The 21866-nt window shown below is 44.8% G+C and overlaps 1 protein-coding gene across 1 annotated transcript in view; it reads left to right on the forward strand.

The window, feature by feature from the left end:
- The first annotated feature begins 376 nt into the window (after positions 1-376).
- Serpine2 (serpin family E member 2) overlaps positions 377-21866 on the forward strand; it is a 64624-nt gene continuing 43134 nt past the window's right edge. The window contains exon 1 of the mRNA XM_048344659.1: positions 377-476. The gene's annotated coding sequence lies outside the window, so the exon portion shown is untranslated. The remainder of the gene's footprint in view (positions 477-21866) is intronic.

The following is a 21866-nucleotide window of genomic DNA, read 5'->3' on the forward strand; positions in this document are numbered from 1 at the left end:
TCCACCTTCATCCGGAGCCCCACGTGCAGCGCGGGTCGGGGGGTGGGGTGGGCGCTTTCGGGGTGCAGTTCCCCGGTGGGGAGCGCCCCGGGGGCGGAATCCGGGCGCCGCGCGGGCTGGGCAGGGGCGTCCTGGAGTCCCGGCGCGGGACGCGGCGGCGGGCTGGCACACAAAGGCGGCGGCGGCGGCGGCGGCGGCGGGAGGGCGGGGCGGGCCGGCGGGCGGGGCGGCGGGGGGGGGGGGGGCGGGAAGGGGCGGGGGCCGGCGCGGCGGCGGCGATAAAGCCCCCCGCGCCGTGGCCGCCCCGCTCGCGCTGTGGGCTGCACCGGCTGCGCCGCGTCTGCAGGCGCCGCCGCCGCCGCCTCCTCTCTTCCTTCCCGGCCGCCGCCGGTGCCCGCCCGCCCTCCGTCCTTCCCGAGACCCACCGGCTCCGGCCGCGTTGCCAACAGCCACCTGGGGACCCGACCGAGGGGCCGGTGAGTACGCGCGGCGCGCGGCCCGGGGCACGGGAAGGGGCTCGCTGGGCACCGAACCCCGGCAGGCTGCGCGCGCGGCTGACCTTGCGCCCGGCCCGGGGCTACAGGGCGAGCGGAGCCCGCGCGCCCCCCGTCGGGGCGGTGGGAACTTTCTCCGCTTCCCTCCGGCGGCGGAGGCCGGGGATGGGGGGGCGCGCCCGGCTCCCGCGTCCCGCCGCCCGCAGGCAGCTAGGGGCTACCAGGTGTGCCCCGAGGGCCCCCCCCCGGAGACGTCCTCCTGTCCCTGCTGCCCATCTGGGGGGGGGGGTCATGATTCAGAACCTGGGTTCCCCGGCTACTCGCGGGCTGGGCTGGACGTGCGGCCGGCTGGGGCATCCAGGTGTGCCCCGAGTGCCCCACCCCACCAACACCCCTCCCAGACGCCCTCCTGTCCCTGCCACCGATGGTGGGGGGGGGGGCGGGGCGCGTTCCAGAGCCTGGGCTCCCCGGCTACTCGCGGGCGTCCCCGCACCCCGTGCTTTCCCGTGCGCCCAGGACAGGGACCCGTGCGCCCCGGAGGGCACCGCGGGTCCCAGGGACCGCTTTGCACCCGGCTTGCTCAGCCTGGGTTAACCCCATCTATGGAGTAGGTCTGGGCTATTCTCATCCGCGGTGGCAAGGGACATTGGGAGACCGGTTAGTGACTACAGGTAAGGCGAAAGTACTCGGAATTTCCGGGCGGAATGAGGGATTTCGTTTGGCCCCCAAGCTGAGCCCGAAAGAAGGCTTGCGTTACATAAGGCGACACTCCACCTTCAGGTATTCTGGAAGATGCGAGTGGAGGGTTGGGGTGTTTTTAATGAGCAGAACAATAATTGTTGTGTCTCTCGGGAGACATCTCCAATGCAGCTGTTGCCTTGCTTTGACTACTTTTGTAGAGAACGTTCTTCTCTTTAGCATCCAACCTTAAAAACATTTTTTTAAGTGTTTGAAGGTTTGTCCTCCTCTTTTAAGCCAGAAAGCCCGTTACTTCTCTGAACCGCTCTAGAACCATTTTTCTCGGTGATTTTTTTATGTGTGAAGTGGAACCAATGTCACCCTTGTTAATTTGAATACATGAAAAGGACACATGAAAATGGAAGGTACGCTGACCAAGATCAGCACCTCTACATCAGTAATTCTGCTGCTTTTGCAAAATGTTCACACACACACACAAAATCTTCAGCACCACAGCTGGAGGTGCTAGCCTGAATGAATAATCGAAGGTGTTTGTTTTCAAGCTTCAAGTTTTGAATGTTTATTCATGTTTGACTGTACAGCTCAAATATGAGCACGGCGTAATTACTGAAGGTCATAACGATGTTACCGCTCTTTTATTCTTAAAAATGAATCCATACAGAAAATTTCTACTTCCTATGAATGTCACTTATTAGTGCAGCATGGCTGCTCTTCCCTCCCTCCTTCCCTCCCTTCTCCTTTCCCTCCCTTCCTTCCTTCCTTCCTTTTTCTTTACTCACTCTGTCTTGTGTCAGTACTTGGGGTTGAACTCAGGGCCTGGGCATTCAAGGTTGGCACTCTACTGCTTGATCCACAGCTCCATTTCAAGGCTTTTGAGTGGTTCATGAACTTTCCTGCCTGGCCTTGAATCACCATCCTCAGATCTCAGCCTTCTGAGTAGCTGGAAATACAGCCATGAGCCACTGGTTCCTGTCATTGGTGCAGTTTTGAAAGAAAAACAATTACTTGTCTCCAGAGGCTTTTACCTTTCAGTTCTACCTATGGATGACAGAACCCTAGTGGGAGATTGAAGTGGAAGAATTAGAAATGGGATATCAAGTCCCCAGCCACAGCTCTGCGCTGCTGTCCACTCTGTCCCTCTCTGTCCCTCTCCCTCAGCTCTTGGCTTTTCCTCTTTTTCTGGTCTCAAAGTCCATGGGGATCATGCAACATTAACCATCTCTAAGCTAGTGGCTCCCACCACCCTAATGACACAGCCTTCTTTTATCCACATCCAAGTCACACTGGAGTCAGAGACTCCAGTATCTTATCTCTAATCCTTGATCAGTGCCTTGTAGGCTTTGAACTGGTCCTCCATTGTATTCTTCCACACAAGAATGTCCCGTGCCTTTCCCCCTTCAGGTCCTGCAGGTAACCTAATAGCCAACTCTCCTTAGAGGTCACCAGACTTGCTTCACATTGTCCTGTGTCCCCTCCCCTGGTCATCCTCTAAGTTCCTCTAAGTTCTGCTATGTCTGAGTATTTTGCTAGGCTTTCGTGTATGGTAAATATTTCTCTTTGGAGATGTAGCATTTTTACATAAAATCTGAGATAAGAAATGAATAGATGCAGGGAGCCAATGGCTTACGCCTCTAATCCTAGCTGCTCGGGAGGGTGAGATTTCAGGATCAATGTTTGAAGCCAAGTTGGGCAGGAAAGCACATGAGACTCATCTCCAAGTAACCACCAAAAAGCAATGAGTAAAGCTGTGGCTCAAGTGATAGAGCACAAGCTTTGGGTGAAGAAATGCTCAGGAATAGCTAGCACCCAGGCTCTGAGTTCAAGGCCCACGAAGAAAAACCAAAATGAACCGGGTAGAATGAGTGAAGGAAGATTAAGTTGGATTGGGAACTCTTTGTAACAGTAACTAATGCCTCCCTCTAACCTCCCTCTAAGGAATCTTCTTCCCCTATCCTTCTTTAAGCTTTGGACCCCCTTGTGTACTCTATTTTTGTTGTTGTTGGTTGTGGAGCTTGAACTCAGGGCCTGGGCACTGTCTCTGAGCCTCTTTGTGCTCGACCACTTGAGTCACAGTGCCACTTCTGGTTTTTGAGTGGTTAGTTGGAGATAAGAATCTCACAGACTCTGGGCCAGCTTCCAACGGCGATCCTCAGATCTCAGCCCTCTGAGTAGCTAGGATTACAGGCAGGAACTAACACTGCCTAATGATACTATTTTTTTTAGGGATTATTTTTAACTTCCCAAACTGCCCTTCTTCCTGCATCCCAAGTCTTGCTTGTGGCTGCCACTCTCCCCAGGCTTCTTTACCTAGTTCTGCTTTTCTTCCCAGCTCCTGCAAGCTGGCTGCAAAGTCCTCTGTGTAGAAGAGCACACTTTGCATCCAGGACCTTTCCATCTCCAAGCCCACCTTAACCTCCCTGGGGCTGCTGAGTTTGACACTGTCAAGCCTTTCTCACACTTTTAGTTTTGTTTCTGCCTTCCTGGCATCTCTGTGGCCTTGCTGGAGGTACCAGGATCTGTCTCCACCCCTCTTCTGTTATGAATTCTTTGATGGAACCACTTGCTTGTAGCTTTTACCAGACTGACACCTGAGCTAAGACCTTCTCCCATGTTCGAATCTACTGCCTACAATGGTATTATCCAGTCCACAACTGATTTCTGTTTTTACTGCTCACTGCATAGCCATATCATTGTTAGCCAGAGATTTGTCTTGTATTTGTTTGTGGCTTTTGATTTGGATCAAATAGTGGACGCTGTGCCACTTAATGCTGGTAGATATATGTGTCAGTCCAAAGACTATATACGGAAATTGAGTTAACACTTAGAATTCAGGAGATATTGCTTGGATTTATCTCTTTTCTTAAATGTTAGAAGACCTAGAATATGAAGCTCCCGTTCACGCAGGAAGCCGGTCTAGTGCTAAGCTTCCAGGACCTGTCTGTGCTGGAGGAGACTGCTCTCTGCTTCCCAGAGGGACTTCTCTAACAGGACCTTTTTGGCCCCTGTGGCTTCTGAGCTCTGAGACAGCCATAGGCATCCAGGGATTCTAGAGCTTACCATATGGTATCCCATATCCACTTTAGTTTCTGATTTCCATATTACTGCTAGTGTGAATTGTCTCTAGAGCCTGAACCCTAAAACTGTCAGCCTCCCCGTGGTAGAAATTGCGTCAATCCCACTCCCATGTAGTAGCTGTGCCATGTTACCATTCGCTCAGATTACGGGGTGAGGTGATACCTCACCCCAGAAGGCTTTGACTGCTATGGGGTGACTACAACCGAATACTAGTGTTCCCTGTGCCCAGACCACAGCCTCTGCTGTGTAAAACCATCTCCCCGAACTCATCACCTTCACACCTTCTTTAAACGCCCAACTCGGAAGCCTGGCACCAGTGGCTCACTGGTGCCACTACTCGGTTTGAACCCAGCCTGGGCAGCAAAGTCCAGGAGACTCTTTTTCTCAGTAATCACCAAAAGGCCAGAAGTGGAGCTGTAGCTCAAGTGGTAGTGGACTACTAGCCTTGTGTAAAATAAAGCTAAAGAACAGTCCCTGGGTCCTGAGTTCAAGTCCCAGGACCAGCGTATACACACACACACACACACACATACACACACACACACACACACTACCACCACCACCACCACCAACAACAACAACAACAACCCACCCCCTCGCAGGAGGATATGGGGCAGGCTGACTTGCATCTCAAGACAGACTTCAAATATGAATGCACTGGCTACCCTTGCCTTGGCAGCCATTGCAACAATGTGGGCTGCAGCCCTGGGGTCCATTCCCAAGGTCACTCTCAATGCCTTCAACACTCTTAGCCCAGTTCCTCTCAGCCCCTGGCCAGGGAATTTTCCACAGCACTCCAGGGTCTCAACAGGCTACTGGCCTGACTGGGAATGACCTGCCAGAATCTCAGCTTTCTTCTACCTCTTTCCACCTTCACTGTCTTGTCCCCTTTTGGAAACTTTGTTTCTGGCCCACTGGATTTTTTGATAGATTCCTCATAGCATGGGTTTTACCATGCCTCCCTGCATTGCTCCTTCTCTCTCTCTCTCTCTTTGCCTGGGATTCTCTTCCTCCTTCTGTTCCCAGTGTCTGGCCGATGCCTACCTTTTCCAGCCTTAGATCCAGTTAATAATCATTACTCCCAGTCCTGTGCTGCACATGGTATATGCATGTGTGCATACCTCTGTGATGACAACTGTTGCATTTTAGCCACACCCTTTACTTGCTAGATTCCAAGCTCTGTGAAAGTGCGCTGTGTTTAATTCTGTTTGCACCAGCAATGTTGTGTAACGTGAAGGTGTTTAATGTCTGAACGGAACCAACTCTAGTGCATACTTTATGAAAGAGTAGGTCTATTTCAAAGTGAAAGGAGTTTCTGTCCCCAAGACCTCCACTTATGGTCCTTCTGAAATTGTTTTAGTATATCTTCACACTTAAAAAAAAGTACATTATTTTTATTTTTCCCTACATGTTTTTATTAGCACCCATGCATAGTCCTGAAGTGGGTTCATTTTGACATGTCTTTGATCAGACTTGGCCCAGCCAGAACTCTGCCTCCTCCTCCTCTCTCTACCTCTCAAACCAATCTCAACATTCACACTTGAAAACTTTCTGGTCAGCCGTGTCTTTTGACGTAGAGTATTACTGAGGGAAAAGTCCATGTTAACTTGGGTTATCATGCTCTGACCCTTTCTTGGCCCGGTCCTGTCCTGGAGAGGCAATGACTGAGCTGCACTCTGCCTTTAATGCTCTGTATGAGGCCAGTAAATGCATTTTAGTTTTATTACCATTACTCTTCTTGGTGACTGTGGAGTGTGACCTCTTAATGGCTTTTTAAGCTTAAAGAAAAACAAAAACAGTTTTAGCCAGGTGCCAGTGGCTCATACCTATAATCCTATCTACTCAGAAGGCTGAGATCTGAGGATCAGTTTGAAGCTAGCCAGAGCAAGAAAGCCATGAGACTCATATCTCCAAGTAATCACAGAAAAAGCCAGAAGTGGTGCTGCGGCTCAGCCTTGAGCCAAAAGAGCCCAGGGACAGCAGCACCCAGGCTCGGAGTTCAAGCATCAGGACCAGCAATGACAACACCCTTAGTTTTATCTTTTAACATGGCAATGCTTTGGCTGTCTTCAAACAAATTTGGTAGACAGCTCTGGGAAGATCAGGCGGGCTGCTGACAATCTAGACCATACAAAATTTGATTTCCTTGTCTTTTCAGAGGGTGGCACTGAAATGAATGGTTTCAAAGTATCTTACTAAAGGAGTATCATCATTTTTTGTTTCAATCTATAACTTCTTGGTTTTATTTTTTTTTACATAACATGCTCTTAGGTCTAGATGATTTTTTTCTTAAGAGCATTCTCTGCTTACATGAAGATGAAGGTTTTTGTCTGTGTCTCTTGTTTGTAAGCCTCTGAAATCCTTCAATATTAGTACTTACAAATAGCATTGTACATAAACATGAAGATGTAGTTTGTATTCCCACTTGGAGGTATTTATAACGGTGGTAAATAAATTCAATATCCTATACTTGGATCTTTGTAAATCTGTTCCCATCTTCTCTTCCTATCTCATCTTTCTTCATAAATAGATTATGTGCCTAAGCTGGAAAGTAATGTTGGGTTTTAAATATATACCCGGAGGTACTGAATGGAGACAAATGCAATAAACTTTGGGTTATTTCTTATCTATCTTTGCATTCCCAATTTATCTAAGACAACTGAGAGATTGCTACTATTTTCTTACTCTTTTGAGAAATGCCCCCTTTCTAGCGAGTAGATGGGGTTCTATGTACACAGTCAGTGAGTCTCCCCTTTATTCTGCAGTGAGGTTGCTGCATCTGGATGAAAATTCAGTCCTGAGAAGTCAGCCTCTCTGACAATTCTTTTTGTGCCTGAGGATGGCCACTGTAGCTAGGCTTAATCTCTTAACTATGCGGAAGGACATCGGTTGCAGTTTGAGAAAGGTGTCCCTCATTTTATCCCAAGGGAGAACTGGGGCTAGACAGCCAACTTCAACATCAGATTGAGAGCACGCAGGCTCTTGCTGCAAGGACCTCAGACTTACCCTCTTTTTCAGAAGATAATGTGAGAACTGGAATCCACTGTGCCTTTCTATTTTTATCAGTTCATTCTTCAGAGAAAGATACGATGGAGATTGTAATGTAAACATCATAGGAAAAAGCTGGGAAGCTTTCTGGTAGCACCTGCAGTCCGATAAATGCACTTTTGTTTTTCTACCTGCATCCCTGCTCCCCTACCCCCACCCCCAAGTGGAGATTCTGGTAACCTGGGGAATTTCTCTTGAGAGCATACCAGAAATAGTATCAATGCCTTCTCTCTCTTCCATGATATGCTAACAAATGTAGCTATTTTTTAAGGGACTACTTGCTCTAATCCTAAGCTTTCATGGACCAAACCTTGAAAATGGGGTTGGTTGTGTGAGAAAATTTAAAGTAAAATATAAAACCTGCTCAAAAATGTCCACAAGTGTTTTTTTTTCTTTGTTTTCTTTTTGTCTTCTTTGTTCATTTTTCTGTCTTTGGGAAGGTAAGAGGGGCACAGAAATGGAAGGTCAAAGGGTGAACAAATGCAGCAGTGGTACTCTTTAGACAAGATATAGAAAATGAACTATATCATTTGTGGGTGAGGGAGGGAGGAAAAACCTGGGAGAAAGCAAAGGAAAGGATGACATTGTCCAAAAAGAAATGTACTCATTGCCTTGCTTATGAAACTGTAGCCCTCTGTACATTCACATTTATAATAACTATATATACACCTATTTTTTTTAATGACAAGGTTTAGTGGGGGCTGGGCTCAGCGCTGTAGCTCTCACCTATTGTGCCTGAATTCCTGAGTTTAGTTCATAGTATCTCTTCCCTTTTACAATAAATTGATGACAACTGAAAATAAATGCTTCTTTCTTTCAGGAAAGTACTATATGACCAATGGAAGTGTTTGCTGCTTCTATTAAAATTCATTTTTTCAATGTTGAATTAGAAATCTACTTAAGAAATATGTATGTATGTATGATTTGGTCTTTGCTCAGATCATATAAACTATTAATTCCTGCACTACAGAAAACAAAATACAAGGGGAAAGCTACAGCTGGGTACTGGTGATGGCCCATGCCAGTGACCCTAGCTACTTTGGGGAGTGAGATTGAGAATCAAGGTTCAGAGCCTGCTTGGGTAGTAAGTCCAAGAGACTCAGCGAAATGCTGGAAGTGGAGACATGGTTCTACTCTCTGTGAGTGCCAAACATCCATGGAGATGACCAAGTGAGAGAAAGAAGCCATAAATTCAATCCCTGGTATCAACAACAACAAAAAGAGAGCTATTACCTTACATTACTGACCCTCGGGCGTGACAGAACACTGGCTGTGATGTTGCCCAGATCTGGAAACTGAGGGTCTGGAGGCTGTCTTCTCTCCCTCCTTGACTCCTGTCTCTGATTCTCTTTTCCTCAGAGACCATTACTGCAGGCATACCTTCTTATATTTCCTGATAAAGAGGAACTGCCAGTTCTCTCCGGCCAGTTCTAGTTGGAAAAGTCCTAGGAAGGAATTCTGATTGTCTCTGTTCATGTCATGTGCCTTTCCCTGTTACCAATGGCTGTGGTTAGAAGAATGGATGCTATGATTAGCTGAAGATGAGTCACACGTTCAACCTGTAAACCTGAGGGGAGAGAGAGTTCATTGAGAGAGAGGTGCTAGGTTGGCAAGTTATCCAGCTGTCATTAGTTTTCAGTTGACAGAGAAGAGACTCATCTTGAATCTTGAGCATAACAGCTAATGTCTTTCCCAGTCATACAGCTGGGGCAGAAGAATCTGGAAACCCTGAAGTGTCCACAAGTGACACAGCTTCTGTGTGTGGATGCCACTCTGTGTGTTTCTGTGCCAGTTCTGTAAATGTATGAACCATGAGCAGATAGCAGTGATTTCAAAGATTTATCTCTCAGCAATAAGAAATTGCTTTGGAACCCACATCTCCTTTCAATATACTGTCTTGTGTGCTGCCGGATTTCCTTCAGTAACACCCAGAACACATGAGTAGAAAGAGGTCTCTATTTTCTTGCTGCTTGAAGTAATATGGGTATGTCTTTGAGCCACCCCAGTTCGTTTCTTAGATACTTGCTTTTGTTTTTCAGAGACTGGCTTCTAAAATTAGTGCTGACCTTTGGAATTAGAAGGTAGAGTACAAAGAAGTAACTTAGATTAAACTGGATAAAACTCACCCAAAGAACAAGCAGGGTGTGATGTTTCTTAAGGTGCCTAATTGAACTCTGGGACTTAGCTTTTCTTTTTCTAAAGTTTATAGTTATCTTTCTTCCCTCATCCAGAGTATAATAATTAAGAGTGTGGACAGTTTTTGTGGCCAGAGAACTATGGTTTTGATCTAGATTCTTCAGGAAGCCATCACCAAGTCTCTAAACTCCTCCAAGGCCCAAATTCATTGTCTACAAGTCAGGCATAAAGGTACTTGCCCTTGGAGTGCTGTGAGGAGGAAATGGAGACCATCTATTGGGTGCTGCTCACAATGGTAAGAGTAGAGATGACTTACAGGACACGAGGTGGCCACAGGCATGGTACTGGGCTCTATTTGTACATAGTATAGACGAGTGTTTGGTTTCTCCATGAGACCTGTTTCTACTGTGTCATTAACCTGGTGAGTGAATGACTCACACAATGTCCAGAATGATGTGACATGACACTCTGTGGGTAGTGTTTCCTGGTGATCTGTCCTTCCTGCAGGCTCGGGCTGTTTGTCAAACTAGCTTAAGATGGCTGATTCATAAAAGACCCTCCTTTTGACTCTACCCTCACATTTGTTAAGGAAAACCAGCCCTGTTAGCAAGAATTCTACCACTCTGAGAGCTTTATTTTCCCTTGAGTTAGTATCAAACAAAGAATGAACAAATGTTCAGTAGGAAAAAGAATCATATTGGATGTATTATTTGAGTCTTTGCAGGTACAGCTTCTAGAACCTTCTCTTTTTTCTGTTTTGTGGACCTGGGGGAGAAAAGTCATTCTACTGTGTCAGATGATGTTGAGTTATCCAGAAAAAATAAACATGTGTGCTAAATGTACCTAAGACACACACATAATTATGTAACTATGACTGAATCTCCTTCTTGTGCAAAAGACTCCTGAGGATATTGGATTCACTTTAACAAAGGTTTCCAAATAGTAGAGAATGTATTTACTGCTGCAGTTGATATGATTGTTGGAAGATTTTATAGGAAGATATCCATTTGAGACTTTACCCAACTTTCAGAGTGTATGCCTATCTCTAAATTGTTGTTTTGACAATAGGATGGGAGATGTTAGAAAGATATTGTGTGCTGGCTTCTTATAAAGAATTTTCTTTTTAAAGATGTAACTTTTCTCTTTGAAATTAATTTGCTGAAAGACTCATCCTATCCACCTGTCACCTCTGTATTCATTTCTTAATAACAGGTGGTTAAAATAGCAATTTGGAGGATTGGACAAAGATGCTAAGATATTCACAATACACCTATTCTTGTGCCTCAGCATGGCAAATTATTAATCTTCCAGTGCTGATCATACTAATGTGAGTTAATTCAGCAGAGGTGAAATATGGAAACACAGCTCTTCCCATGTGTATATATGTCACTAGCCTAAAACTTCTTTCAACATTAAGTACTATTTTTGCATGAATGGAGGCAGCATTAAGCTTCTGCTCCACTGTCCACCTTGTGTTCTAGTTAGAAATGTGTCTTATCTGTCTGGTGAGGAACTTCTTAAGTCTCTCTTCCTCCTGGGCTTCTTCCACGGTACCTGGCATGGAAGAGCCAAAAAGATGCTGCAGAGGGATGATGTAGTGCATATTTGAATGACCTTGTAGAATCCTATCAACGCTCAGGCATTGACATCAGTATAGTTAATAGTGAGAAATCTGAGACTCAATTGTGTAGAGATGGCTAGTGGTAGATGGAGATTTCAGATCTGCATGGTCCCAAGGGTGAAGAGTCTTTGATTCTGAAACACTGTTTTCAATGACTAAAACTAAATATTGTGGCTGAGCCACAAGGCAAGGCCCCACAGATGACAAGTTAGGACATTGACTGGACAGAGAATGAATTGAGGAGTCAAATGAATTTAGGTTTAAACTTCAGCTCCACAGTTCATAGGTTTAAACCTCAGCTCCACAGTTCATTACTGTGTGACCTTAAGCTAAAGATTGCCTCTCAGTGCTCCATTTCCACATCAAGAGAATGCAGATGGTAAGATGTTTTCTTTGCAGAGATGGCTCATATTTATCCTGTTGCACAGGCAAGAAAATGGAAAAATGTAAAGACTTAAGTCAGTTGACAATGCACTTGACAATGCCAAAGCTATGGCAGAGCTGACGTCTCTGCTGTTGATTTAAGAGGCTTGATTTTGAATATCTACTATGGAGGAGCACAGGTGAATCAGCACAAGAGGCCAATCTTTGAAGATCTTGCCCACTTTAGGTAGAAAAGTCTTCTCTGTGATGTTTTAACAAGTAAACAACTGGGGCATGCATGCCTCAGGGGATGGCAGCCAAGTGTCTGTGGTGGGCTGAAAGGCAGCAATGAATTCTCTTGGAGTTGTTTGCTTTGTTTTACCTGTGCACCGTGGTAATACATATTCCTCTACTAGAGCAGACGGATCCCACTACTCACACCTAGCTGCTACATCCTCCACTGGAGAGCAATCAGCTGTCAGAATGAGTGATGTTAATGAGGTATTCCGAAGCTCACTCAGACAGTGGTCAGTGTGGACTGGTTTTTTGGGGTGCTGCATGGAAGCCCTTTCCCTCCCTCTGTTAGACTGAAGAAAACCAGATGCCAGTGGCTTATGCCTGTATCCTAGCTACTTGGGAAGCTGAGATCCTGAGGATTGCAGTTCAAAGCCAGTATAGGCAGCAAAATTTGTGAGACATTTTTGGGTTTTTTTTTTTTGTTTGTTGTCAGTTGTATGGCTTGACCTAAGGGCCTGGGTGCTGTCTTGGAGATCTTTTGCTCAAGTCTAGTGCTCTACCACTTTGAGCCACAGCACCACTTCTGGGTTTTGAGTGGTTGATTGGAGAGTCTCACAGGGACTTTCCTTCAAACCACAGTCCTCACATAGTAGCCTCCTGAGTAGCTAGAATAACAGGCGTGAGCCACCTGCACCTGACTAGAACTCTTCTCTCCAGTGAAACCCCCAAAAGTCAGAAGTGGAACTGTAGTTCAAGTAGTAGAATACCAGCCTTGAGCACAAAGGGTCAAGCATAGCACCAGGCCCTGAGTTCAAGGTCCAGGATTGGTGCACACATGTGCACACGCACCACCTCCACCCACACACACAACCTCCAACAGAACTGTCTGTGAGCAGGACAGGAGCGGTCATGATGCCCTGGCAAGCTGAGGGGAAGGCATGATTGATGGCACTGTTCTCTGCATCCTCCGAGCGCACCTGAGAAGCACATGGCCCAGGATGGTTCTCAGAGGAGGACTTGGAGGCTCCAGAAGGTTGAGGAACGAATGCTGGTGAGTGATGGGATTTGTGCCTGTCTCTCTGACATGAGGTCAGTGATGGCAGGCTTTGGGCAGATGTCTGGGAGAGTCAGGGGTGCCGAGCTAAAGCCCTCACATGGAAAGGTGATGGAAATGTCCTGATGATGTATGCAAGCTGAAATGAAGTGCAGCGGATACATGTGAATTCTAGATCACCCTCATAGGCAATATGGTCTTCATTTTTTTCTTTTTAATTTTACTTGGCTCTCCACAAAATCGTTGTGCCCTAAACTTCACAGAATTGATATTTCTGGATTTGTATCAGCTAAGAACTATTTGTGTGGCTCTTTATGGTTGAACATAAGCAGGCAACTCCTTCGCTGAGAAGAAATTTATTCCCTTAAGATTAAGCAAATGAGATTTTTTTTTTCACTTGATAACCTTGGAAAGTAATGAAATGTTACTCTCGCAGTTTTACCTTGATTCAGTATGCATGATTCCATGGTGCAGGAGAATATATGGGACTGCATGTCTGCCTCTCCCCAGGCCAGTGAATCTTGCCTGAGTATTGCCCAAATAATGTCATCAAAAGGTATTAGAAGGTAGAAATTTCCCTACCAAATAATGTCTTGGTTTAAAGACTCTGTGCCTGAATATCAAGTGAAAAATGTCCTTCAAATTATTCATACAAAAAAGGGGATTTATTATCTACTTAGTTTATTATAAGGCCTTTCTTGTTACAAAGGTCCCACTCAGTTTAGTCAGCAGAGTTTACACACATAGGACTAGCTAGATGAAACTTAGAAGTGACTGATTGAAAGTAGACAAGGAAGACATATCAGCCCGAAAACCCAGCATTTATCAACACATTAACACGTGGTGAAGTTGCATGATAAAATAAAAAAAGTATGTGTGTGTTATATTTTAGAAAAGAGGCAAAAATATTGACTGCATACTTCAGATTTATTCCTGAGGTGATAAGCACCACGCAGTTGCCAAAACTCCTTCTATTCTGTTAATGAAGGTATTGCTAAAGCTATTACCTGCTTATGTAACTATAACCACTTTTACAACAAAAATTTTAAAATTAAAAAAAAAGAAATCCGGGGCTGGGGATATAGCCTAGTGGCAAGAGTGCCTGCCTCGGATACACGAGGCCCTAGGTTCGATTCCCCAGCACCACATATACAGAAAACGGCCAGAAGCGGCGCTGTGGCTCAAGTGGCAGAGTGCTAGCCTTGAGTGGGAAGAAGCCAGGGACAGTGCTCAGGCCCTGAGTCTAAGGCCCACGACTGGCCAAAAAAAAAAAAAAAAAAAAAAAGAAATCCAAATCAGTCCTATGACTCAGCCACAAAGGGAGGGTGTTTGCCACACACATAACGCCCAAGTGGTCACTTGTATGTGTGTGAAGCTCAGCCTCCTAAAATATTATGCCTCTAACTTATTAGCAGGTACTTACCAAGGTCACAGTCCTGTTTGTATCCAGCTGGTGGGAAAAGAAAGGGCCACGTCTGAGAATAGCATATATCACTTCTCCTGTTTTGCTAACTGTAGTTCAGCTTTAAACTCACTCCCATCTCTAACCGAGCCTGGGGAATGTAGCCCAGCGCTAGGAATGGTGTGATGAAGAAATAAGTTGGCTTTGTAGCTTCCTACTCTCTTATTAAAGGTCATTATTTGTTTGTCCTGTACTGAATTTATTTGTTCAGTTAATAAGTTAGCAATGAACAGAATTTGGACTCACTACACATATTATTTCATTATTTTAAATCTACGGATGAAGATATTAAGGTCAAAAAAGGACAGTCGATAACTATCTCACTGCCAATAACTCGGAACTTTAAACCATATTTCTATACTTTTTTCTTACTGTGAATTACTTATACAAGGGTTTCATTTTGACATAGCCATATATGCATAGAATGTGCCTTGAGCAGACTTCCCCATCCATCACTCTCTCTCATTTCCTCTGTACCCTTTCCAAGCAATCTCAACAACCTTCATCATCCCATGCTCACAGGTGCATATGAACTATTTTGACCATATCGATCCTCCTTTATACTCAACATTCACCCTGTTCCTACCACTAGTGATTAAAGAACTTACATTCCTGTGTGAAACACCAAGAGAATAGAAAACAGATTTTTGAATCTGAATTGAGTATAAATGAAAAACATTAGGATTAAATTATTTTAGATGAATTAGTTACTTTTTAAAAAGTGATCTGCCCTAGGAATCATGAGTAGAGTTTTACTTCTGGGAGCCCTTGTCCTGAGGGACTATCACAAGCTTCCTACAGCTTGGATAGATTTCCCAACACCAGTGTTACACACAGCTTAGACAGTAATAGGAAGCTGGTTAGAAACTCTACAAGTGATGGAAGACATTAGAAGAGATGCCAAGGGAAAATCCAAACTGAATTGCTTCCTGGAAGTTGAGCATGAGCAGAAGGATGCTATTCCAGTTTGCCCTACATGTGATTCCACATCTTAGTCATAAAGTTTGTTTAGTCTGGTTGACCCAAACTTGCTGTGGGTAGTGAAGATTTCCTCACTATGAAGAGAGGAAGGTGAAATTAAGGTTATCTGAGAAATGCATACTGTCTTATCTGGCTGTGATGTGAGCAGTTTACGTACCCTCTACCTCTCTCAGTAGGAGATGACAGTCCATGCAGCTATGCACACGGTGGGAGCTTTACTTGGCTGCTACTTACCCACCGACTGTGAGTGAATATCATCTTTGTATTAAGAAATGTGAGAGTTGTTCTTTCCTTTCGAAGTGTAACTTCATGACAATAGAGAAGCTCAGTCCCCACTCCATCCATAAAGATGTTATAGGGGTGACCCAGCAGCCCCATTTTTGGGTATCTATCCAAAAGACCACAAACAAAATCACAGTAAAGCCACCAGCACAACAATGTTCATCGCAGCACAATTTGTCATAGCTAGAATCTGGAACCAACCCAAATGCCCCTCAGTAGACGAAAGGATCAGGAAAATGTGGTACATATACACAATGGAATTTTATGCCTCTATCAGAAAGAATGACATTGCCCCATTTGTAAGGAAATGGAAGGACTTGGAAAAAATTATACTAAGTGAAGTGAGCCAGACCCAAAGAAACATGGATTCTATGGTCTCCCTTATTGGGAATAATTAGTACAGGTTTAGGCAAGTCACAGCAGAGGATCACAAGAGCCCAATAGCTATACCCTTATGATCACATAAGATGATGCTAAGTGAAATGAACTCCATGTTATGGAAACAATTGTTATATCACAGTTGTAACTACTTTCAACATCCCATGTGTATCTGTAGCTTGTATTATTGATGATGTTCTTGTATCACCTTCCTGTGGTTGTCCCTACACTATCTCTGTAATCTTATCTGAGTATATTGGAAACCGTGTATACTGGTATTAGAAGTAGGAAATTGAAAGGGAATACCAAAATTGAGAGACACAGGGTAAAAAAAGACAAACAGCTACAAAAGCAATACTTGCAAAACTGTTTGGTGTAAGTGAACTGAACACCTCATGGGGGGAAAGGGAAAGGGGGTGGAGGGAAGAGGGTATGAGGGATGAGGTAACAAACAGTACAAGAAATGTATCCAATGCCTAACGTATGAAACTGTAACCTCTCTGTACATCAGTTTGATAATAAAAATTTGAGAAAAAAAAAAGATGTTATAGGGGGAAAGTGAACGTTTATTTTTCCGTCCTGCCAGTCCTTTTCTCTTGCCTTTGCTTTGGGTGTGGCGGGGAGAAGCAGCCACGTGCTATCATATCAAAGCAAGTGGGTGGCCCAGTGCATAGAACTAAAGACCTGGGGCAATTCCTTAGGACTGGCAGGAGTAGGGACCGCCCAGGCAAGTGGGCCACCTAAGGCACACAGAGCCATTTGGTATGTTGGATTATTCGTACATGTCAGAAGCCATATGTTTCTTGGCTTCACATGGCCGGCCTGCCTGTGTTGATAATTTTGTATGGCCTGTGACGATGTTCAAAATAACCAAATGACCTTTGTCAGATAGTTTCTTTACCTATGGGCTACAGAGAATTTTCCTGTCAATTGATATGAGAGGTTTAGCATAACCACAGTTAACACATACCTAAATCCCTTTGTTCCCAAACAATGAAAATGTTTTGTGTACTGACTATAGCTAATATTAGACAGTACCTCCCCCCTGGAGACAGGTGAAGGATATGGCTAATTTTTCATTCATTTGATCCTTTCTAATTCCACTTCTTGTTTTATAGAACAAGTTGAAGGTTAAAGGTTTTGTGTCTAAGGAACAAAACCATCGCCAGTGCTTTTACATGTTCACTCAAAAACTCTGTCCTTACTATGCAAGTCTTCCTTTCATTCTTTACCCATCCTTTGCCACCAATGGTCACCCCAGCAGGTCTTCCATCTTGCTTGTGAGGAGAAGTGCTGGCTGCCTTCTGTGCCCTCGCCTCCTTCCACTGACTTGCTGCCTGGCAGGACTGTGACTGCATGGGAAGGCAAATAGCCACCTCCACATTTGTGTGCAACTCTTAATAGTTCATGTTGCTTCCTGTCTTCCTCCTTGGCCTTCTGTCTCTGTCAGGCTGTCAGCTCTTGCCGTCCTCCTCTGCCTTCCCTATTGGGCTTGTCATTTCTACCATCATGCTTTCCTCTAGACCTAGAATCTTAATAGCTATTTTGTTAACTCAGAAAGCTCATGAGCTATTTGCACAACCTTTAGAGTTCAGTTAGAAATGGAACCTGGTCATAAATCTTATAACCAAGACCATTGGCTTCTGAGCACTCTTCTTTAAAATGGCACTTGGGGGCTGGGAATATGGCCTAGTGGCAAGAGTGCTTGCCTTGTATACATGAAGCCCTGGGTTCGATTCCCCAGCACCACATATACAGAAAATGACCAGAAGCGGCGCTGTGGCCCAAGTGACAGAGTGCTAGCTTTGAGCAAAAAGAAGCCAGAGACAGTGCTCAGGCCCTGAGTCCAAGCCCCAGGACTGGCAAAAAAGAAAAGAAAATGGCACTTGGACAGCTCTGTTTTTATCCACACAGGCACTGCTGTCAACCAATCCCTTTCTTTTTCGGGGGGGGGGGGGGGTGGGCGGGCAACTTATGGGCTTGAGCTCAGTACCTCTTGTTCTTACTTAGTTTTTTTCACTCAAGGCTGGTGGTCTTCCACTGGAACCATACATCCACCTTCAGCGTTTTTCTGGCTTATTGGAGATGAATGTTTCATGGACTTTTCTGCCCATACTGGCCTTGAACCATAATCCTCAGACCTCATTCTCCTGCAGTAGCTAGGACTGATTATAGGTGTGCTCACCAGTGCTCAGCATCTATCAGCCTATTTTTTTTGTTTGTTTTAGGTCAGAGACTGGGACTTGAACTCAATACCAGGCACTTTCACTTATTGTCTAGTGCTCTACCAACTGAACCATGCTGCCAACCCCAAAGCATTGGTTATTTCTTTTCTTTTCCATCACTCTGTTTTGATTGACACCCTTGACCAAGGAAGTCAGACCAAGCGAGACAAAGGATGCATGATTTTTCTCTTGTGAAAGCTAAATATAAGTTATAGATATATTTATAAATATAAGTATAGTCATACACATATGTGCACAAACATTAACTAACATATAGTATATGCAGGGAAGAATTCCAGTGGGCTAACTCCTTTGAACAACTAACTTTCAGTCTATCAAAATGAATGCCAGGAAGCTGGTATTTGAGATGTTGGGGTTATGAAATTAAGGGGAGGGAGGAGATGAATGGAGAGAGAAAAGGCAAGAAAATATAATCATAATATTTAATAAGCATATAATGAAACTTGGAAATGGAGGGGATGGGTGGGGTTGGGAGCGATGTGGGAGAATGATGAAATGGATGACAATGATCAAGATGTACTCATAAACCGGCATGTTGAATTGAACCCCTTTTGTACAACTACTTAAAAATAGATTTACAATAATAAACTAAGAAAGACTGTGGAGTTGGGTACTGATGGCTGATGCCTGTAATCCTAATGACTCAAGAGGTTGAGATCGAAAGGTCACGATTCAAAGCCAGCCCAGGCTTGAAAGTCCATGAAACTCTAATCTCCAGTCCCATAAACTACCAAAAACAGCCCAAAGTAGAGGTCTGACTCAACTGGTATAGCACCGGCCTAGAGTAAAAGAAGCTCAGGGACAGCACCCTGGCCCTGAGTTTAAGCCCCAAGACTGATACAATAAAGATAGAAAAAGAGATCTCAGCTTTCACTCCTTGGTGAAGGAGCATCTTATATGTGGTACCTTCCTGCTGCTCTTTTCTCTGGGCCTCAGAAATTTGAATCAGCCAAGTCTAGGAATGTTTGCTTTCTCAAGAAAAGCAGTCCCATTAAAGCCATTGTTTTAAAAGTCACTTGGAGCATTAAAAACCTCCAGTCACCAATTCAGAGTGTTAAAATTTAGGAATGGTTGGGTCTTCAGGCGAGCAATATTGAATTAAATGTGTTAGAGCACTTTAAGACAGCGTTTGATTGTACCTTTAAAATAGGGAATGCAAATTGAAATTCCTCTTGAGTGCTTTAAATCATGCATTATATGTGCAGTATTTTCAATTAGCCACTGAGAAAAAAAAAATGCCTTCAGCCTGGCTGTATTTTTACAGCTGGGAATTGCTCAAAGAACACTATTGACTATTTCATACATGTGAGATTTATTTAAATGACTCATGGGCCATTTGCAGTTTAACCAATAATTGAAAATATTGTTGCAGTATGGCAGGTAAAAAGTAGGAAGTGATTCTGCATTCCTGAAGAGGTACTATAAGTACAATGAGCATTACTTAGAGAGCTGGGTTAGACAGGAAGTTAGATCACTAGAGACAGCCCTTCAATTCTAGCCTGGCTTTTGTTTGTACCACCATAGAAAAGAAGAAAGGAGTAGCTCTGAGGAGGTTCCTCCAACAAGGACCCACACTGAGGTGTTACTTACTTTCTGGGTTGTCTGGTGTTTGTTGTTGTTATTGTTTTGTGCCACACACAGGTGAAAGGTCAGATTGGATATAAAGAGCCAGCACTGGCCCTCACTATTCTCTGACTACCTGTCTCCCTCCCCCATTACTTGCCCCCTTCTTCCTTCCAACCTCGCATGCAAGATGAGGCTCCCCGCCTGGTTCAGCCTGTCCCTTCACAGATGTTCATGAACTTGGCTAGGCATTTGGAATGAAATGATGCAAATGGCGGTTTGGTAATACTTTTGCAATTCAGATAAAATATGAGTTAATGAGAGACTGAGTGGGCAGAATGGGAATGGGAGCCATCCGTTTTTAACCTTTCTATTAGTGGTTCCTAGCCTAAGGGGATATTTCCACTCTTTACCAGGGACATTGGTCTATGTTGCAAGACACCTGATTATCCTAAGTGGGAAGAGGATTCCACAAGCTTCTCATGAATAAAAGCCAGAGATACTGCTGAAGGTTGTATAATACACAGCCTCCTACAACATAGGTCGTATAATACACAACGTCCTCCTTAGGATATAAAAATATCCTGCTTTAGGTATTCTTTTTTAAAAAGGAGCTCCCCAAATAACTTTGCCCCTAATCTCCTTGTAAGATAGCAACTACTCTAATTGAGTATAGTAGTACATCATCTGAAGTAAGCTGATCTTTAAAGGCTTGATTTCTTCACCAGTGCCTCTGTCATGAAGCAAGTAACCATGTGCTATGTTGGATTCGGGGGTACAGTGGTGAGCATGATAGGATAGATGGGTTTCCCAGCAGGTTCATAGACACAACAAGAAGGAAAGGTAACACATGCTTCATTTAGGGGAATTTAAACATGGCAGTCTGAAGCTGAAAAGGGTCTGTGGGATTCAGGGTCTCTGGAGAGGAAAGCTGATTCCAGGCTCCGCGGGGATGTAGGGCCCATTGGAAGGGAGCTGCACTTCCTGACGAGAGCCTGTGAAGCCGTCAGAGGCTTGGAAGCCCGTCTTGCGTGGAAGGCGTCCCCTCAGAATACTCAGGGAGCATGTAGGTAGTTATCTGGGTCTAGGAGACTCGTGTTCTCTTTTAGAGAGACTGGTAGTTCAGACAGGAGACAAAGGAGTTGAAGAGACTTACTATCCAAGACACAGCCAGGAGGTGGAATGAAAGAGCTTGTTGTGGTTTCAGTGTAGGAAGAGAGAGGGTCATTCCCAGATTCTTGGCTTAGATTCTGGGGCTGGAGGTGGTTGGTAATGCTACTTCTTGAGACATGACATTTTAGGGGTTCAACTCCAATCTAGAATGTCGTGAACACTGCTGAGGAAACTTCAATATAGCTTTCAACCTCCCTTTTCAAAACAAAGAAATCTGTGTTTTAGAATCTGCTTGCAAACTTGTAGGCCTTTTCTTCCAGGTCACCTCTTTTCCAGGGACCATCAGCATGGGCTGTGCTCAGCATTATTTTCCAGTGGTTTCTTTGGGTAGTCATCTAGTGTTTCCTGCTTCCGGTGACTTCATCCATCTAAGCGGACATACCCAATGCTGAGAGCCATCCTAGCCTTTGACCGGGGAGTCCCTCAACCACCAAAACAGGGCTGGTGTCTGGCTATGCCACACTAAAACTTTTTTTTTTGGCCAGTCCTGGGGCTTGGACTCAGGGCTTGAGCACTGTCCCTGGCTTCTTCCCGCTCAAGGCTAGCACTCTGCCACCTGAGCCACAGCGCCCCTTCTGGCCGTTTTCCATATATGTGGTGCTGGGGAATCGAACCAGGAGCTTCATGTGTAGGAGGCAAGCACTCTTGCCACTAGGCCATATTCCCAGCCCCACACTAAAATTTTTTATTTAAAGGTTGCTTTAGTCTCATCTCTTCTTGCCCTATTTTAGTTTCAGGCTGGTAGAGGGGAAGAAAAAACATTTCTTATCATGAGCTTGGCAGCCTTGGAAAAGAAAAACACAAAGAGCATTGCCAGAGTCCGATGCCCATTTCCCAAACTAACCAGGGACCATCAGTCATTTCCTGCCCCTGTCACAGGGCTGTTGGTGGGAGGCTGCACTGAGCCGGGCTGCAGCACTGGGGAGGACCAGGCCCCTTGAGTCTCCTAACCTGACCCTTAGGTCCCTCCTGCAGTAAAGAAATAGAGGAAATGGCCTGCAGTTGGAAAAAGACCAGAAGTAACTTCCTTTTGAGTTTTATTTATCAGCATTTC

The sequence above is a fragment of the Perognathus longimembris genome, chromosome 4 (assembly GCF_023159225.1).
Source record: "Perognathus longimembris pacificus isolate PPM17 chromosome 4, ASM2315922v1, whole genome shotgun sequence".
In the NCBI taxonomy this organism is placed as follows: domain Eukaryota; kingdom Metazoa; phylum Chordata; class Mammalia; order Rodentia; family Heteromyidae; genus Perognathus; species Perognathus longimembris.